A 4,346-nucleotide genomic window follows, 5' to 3' on the forward strand; every position below is an offset into this window, starting at 1 on the left:
CTATGGAAATGAAATCAAATCCCAGCTTTTAGGGGAAATGATTTAGACTGCGCAGCTGGCCGCTGGGGTTGATAGTTTTGACTCTCACCCCGCGGTTGTAAACGGCGATCAGCGGGCTTTTTGCTACTGATTACACAACAGTCCCAGTCGGGAGGAGGGGGAAGGCTAAGATCCCGTCAACGCAGCCTCCAGCCCCTCGCGCTTCGGCTGCTCCAGGAGCCCCGATGATGGAAAACTCTGTTGTTGTTGTTGTTTTCTTTTCAATCGCAGTGACCTGGATTGCTCACCGTCTCTTAGACGGTGTGTCAAGAGGAGACCAACATGTTGCCTCACAGAGTCCTTAGGAGCCCCGCGCAGAGCCTCGTGAGTCACTCCAGGGTTTTGGGAGATGAATGGCCGGTGAGCCGGCTTCTCAGGAAGATTAGCCACAAGTCGTGGCTGCGCTTGCCGGGCCGGCCGGTGCAGAACTGACTCACGTGGGCCAGGAAGCAGGCAGAGAGCCTGACAACAGCTCGGAAGGCCCCGGCCCCGCTGTCTTCCCATGTGCGGGGCGGGGGGCGGGGGAGGGGGTGCGTCTCCCCATTTGGTCATTTCTGTTGGTTGTTGAATAAGGTGGACAGTATTTAAATGGGGACATTTTATACATAGGTATATATCAGTGCATATGCTCATCTCTCTGTCCCTTTCCCCCTCTCTATATACGTACACACACACACACACACACACACACACACACACACACAGAGTATGTAGCTATACGTTGCATACCCTATAGATACAGTATAATGAGTGGGAAGAAACTGATGGTTTTCAGATTTTTAACGCCGGAGAGACTTCTTTATGGTGAAATATCGGCATACGTAGAAGAATGTGCAAAGAACCAAAAAAGCAGGGCTCCGTGAAGGATCCCAAAGTCAGGTAAAGCCTCCGTGACCCTCCCACAGCAGCTCCTGCGGGAATCCTTCCCCAGGGCCTTGAGAAAAAGAAACACCTCCTATTGAGGGAGGTGTGCTTAGGTGGTAATTATGACCAGGAAGTCGTTACAGCCACAGATGGGTGGTGGAAAGCAGGAAAGTGGGGGGGGGGGGGTAACTCAGGGTGGGGGAGGGGCTCAGGCAGCCAGGACCTTGCCGGCCCCCAGAATTGCCCCTGTGTCCCCCGCCCCAGATGTCTCCATGGTGCTCTGGCCAGCAGTGCTGTGTCCCCGTTCATGGCTACAGAGTATTGCACTGTATGAAAGCACCACAACGTATCTGTTCCGTGAATGCCCTTTTGGGTTGTTTGAAGTTTGGCTCTGTTACAAACAGATGGCCGTGAACGTCAATGCCTTCTCTCCACCCCAGCGAGGGTGCGCTGTCTACCCAATTTCCAGCCCTGCCTACCAGACCTTTTCCTCCCCAGAAGGCATATGCCTGATGCAATTCGTAGGGATCAGCCTATGATCTCAGTGTCCACAAAAGGCCCGGTCTTTGCTTGGGCAGTTTCTTATCTGGATGACCAACCCCAACGTCCCCCCCTCCCCCTTTTCTCCTCCAGATCTTGTGAATCCTCTTACCCTGCCATACCCCACATCCTCCAGGAAGCCTTCCAGGGTTGCCCCAACCCTGTGCCTCCTCTGTCCTGTGCTCTCAGTGCCCTGAATCCGTATCTTGACTCCTAGTCCCCACTCTGTGTGTGGTAGAACAGGTATGTATTCACAGAAATTCACAGAAAGCCTCAAGCTTTCTGGACGGCACTTTGTTTCCTTTCTTTCAAAGGTAAATATGCTCACACTCCCTGGCTGGGCACTCCCGTTCCTGGAAACTGTCCTCCAGAAATGCTATCCAGAGTGCTTTAAGATGAATGGACCAGAATGTTCGTTCCAGTGCTGAGTGGAAGCACACAGCACTGCAAGTCGTCTAAACGTCTATGGGTAAGAGAACAGTGGCACATGTGTTCGATAGAATATTCCGCAGCCATTACAGATCTGACGAAAAGACGTGCAGGGAATATAGTTAATGGGAAAGCCAGTTGTGGTACGTGATTCATGCCCCACAACCAGGGAGGACACATGTTGGCTGTGTTCACTTTGCCTTCAGAAAGTAGGGTTGGCAGGTGGGGGACCTCCCACTGCTTCCTCTATGGGGTCTGTGTTGTTCCAACTGTCTGGTAAGCCTGAAGTTGCTTTTGTAATTAAAAAAATAGTAATAATATATTTAAAAATGTTTTTATTTATTTTTGAGAGAGAGAGAGAGAGACAGCACAATCTTGGGAGGGACAGAGACAGAGGGGGACAGAGGATCTGAAAGGGTCTCTGAGCTGTCAACACAGAGCTCAACACAGGACTTGAACTCACAAACCATGAGATTGGGACCTGAGCCGAAGTCAGAGGCTCAACCGGCTGAAGGCAACCAGGTGCCCCCCCAATAATACATTTTTAAATGAAGACATAAAACTATCAAAACTCGTAGAATGTACACCAAGTGTGAACCCTAATGTAAACTATGGACCGTAGTTAATAATAACATATCAAAATTGATTCATCAATTGCAACAAAGAGACCTCACTAATGAAGATGTTAGTAATGGGGGACACTGTGCCCCGGGGTGTATAGGAATTCTATACATCTATGTGATTTCTCTGTAAACCTAAAACTTCTAAAATATAGTTTCTTGGGGCCCCTGGGTGGCTCAGTCAGCTGAGTGTCCGACTTCAGCTCAGGTCCTGATCTCGCGGTTTGTGGGTTCGAGCCCCGCGTCGGGCTCTGCGCTGACAGCTCAGAGCCTGGAGCCTGCTTCGGATTCTGTGTCCCCCTCTCTCTCCCTGCCTCTCCCCCACTTGTTCTCTGTCTCTCTCTCAAAAGTAAATAAAATGTAAAAAAAAATTTTTTTTAATTAAAAAAATAAAATATAGTTTCTTTCAGAAAGAAAGAAAGAAAGAAAAGAAGGAAAGGGAGGAAGGAAGGAAAGGGAAGGAGGGAGGAAAGGAAAGAGAAAGAAAGAAAGAAAGAAAGAAAGAAAGAAAGAAAGAAACCAATTAGTGGATACTTGGAATAGAGCCAGGATTGACCGACAAGCTTTTTTTCTGTTTGGGGCCAGACAGTGAGTAATTCGGGCTTTGGAAGTCACGGCTACTCAGATTTGCTATCGTCCTGCAAAAGCAGCCAGGGGCAATACGTGAGTGAGTGAGCAAGCCAGCCGCTGTGTTCCAATAAAACTTTATTCACAAAAGCGGGCGGCGGGCCGGAGCTGGAGCCTGCGGCCCCCAGCGCGGAAACAGAAAAGGGTCCTCACGGTCAGAGGAAGAGGAGGAGGCTGAGGGGCTGCCCACTCACCCCGGACGGGCGGCAAAACCAGGTTCTTGGCCGTCGCACGCGGCCCTTCCCAGGATCGGAATGGATTCCAAAGACTGATTTCGTGTCAGTTCATTTTCGCGCGGCCTGACCCCGAAGAGCGGAGGGTCACCGGTAGCTGGAGACCCGGGGAGAGCCGGGGCTGGCCATCCAGCTGGAGGAGCTTCTCCGACGACAGCCTGCCTGCTTCCTCAGCTCCGGGGCTCCTGCACACGCAGCCCCACGGCCCCCACGCACCCCTGCCTCTGCACCTGCTGTCTTTCTCCGAGAAGCTCGCAAGCGCGGTTGCCAAGGTCAGCTGAAAGATGACAAAGGGAAATCACGCGACGTTCTTTCGGCAAGTTGTGAGGTTGTGGTGGGCGGAGAGGAGAACGGTGGCCGTGCTCACCCCGAGCCGTGCGGCCCTGCCCCGGAGTGGGACGGCGAATGAACAGACACGGCCACGCAGGGAATTTGTCCCCTCTGGCCGGAAGGGCCCGATGCGCTGGAGGTGCGGCCGCTGACCCCGCGTCGTGCCTTCGGCAGCCCTGTGAGTTAGGATAAGAGTCCCATTTTGCAGATGGAGGCACATGAGGCTCCAAGCCACTTTTCGAGAAACGATACCTTTAAAATGGCCGAAGGCTGAGGGGCGCCTGGGTGGCTCAGTCGGTTAAGCGTCCCACTTGGGCTCCAGTTATGGTCTCACAGTTCGTGAGAGCCTGCGTCGGGCTCTGGGCTGACAGTGGGGAGCTTGCTTGGGATTCTCTCTCTCCCTCTCTCTCCCTCTCTCTCTCTCTGCCCTTCCCCTGCATGCTCTCTCTCCCTAAATAAATAAATAAGCTTTACAATAAAATACAACAACTGAGTACAATGAAACTGCTGAAGGCTGGAGCTGACCCAATCCACGGCCCCCACGTTTCACCACCTTGAGCCCCAAGCCCTGTGAGACCCTGTCCGGCATCACGTTACGTCAACCTCAGGAAGGTGCTTTTGCGGTTTCGTCAGACTCAGGCAGTGACACTGGCCGATGTTTCCA

At 52.3% G+C, this 4,346-nt stretch overlaps 1 long non-coding RNA gene across 1 annotated transcript in view; it reads left to right on the top strand.

Moving 5' to 3' along the window:
• LOC121035913 (uncharacterized) overlaps positions 1-3,632 on the top strand; it is a 3,948-nt gene extending 316 nt beyond the window's left edge. The window contains exons 2-5 of the long non-coding RNA XR_005793140.1: positions 271-363; positions 815-918; positions 1,537-1,912; positions 3,082-3,632. This is a non-coding gene — a long non-coding RNA (uncharacterized LOC121035913). The remainder of the gene's footprint in view (positions 1-270; positions 364-814; positions 919-1,536; positions 1,913-3,081) is intronic.
• The last annotated feature ends 714 nt before the right edge of the window (positions 3,633-4,346 follow it).

The sequence above is a fragment of the Herpailurus yagouaroundi genome, unplaced genomic scaffold (assembly GCF_014898765.1).
Source record: "Herpailurus yagouaroundi ecotype Mexico unplaced genomic scaffold, PumYag 162, whole genome shotgun sequence".
NCBI classification, from domain to species: domain Eukaryota; kingdom Metazoa; phylum Chordata; class Mammalia; order Carnivora; family Felidae; genus Herpailurus; species Herpailurus yagouaroundi.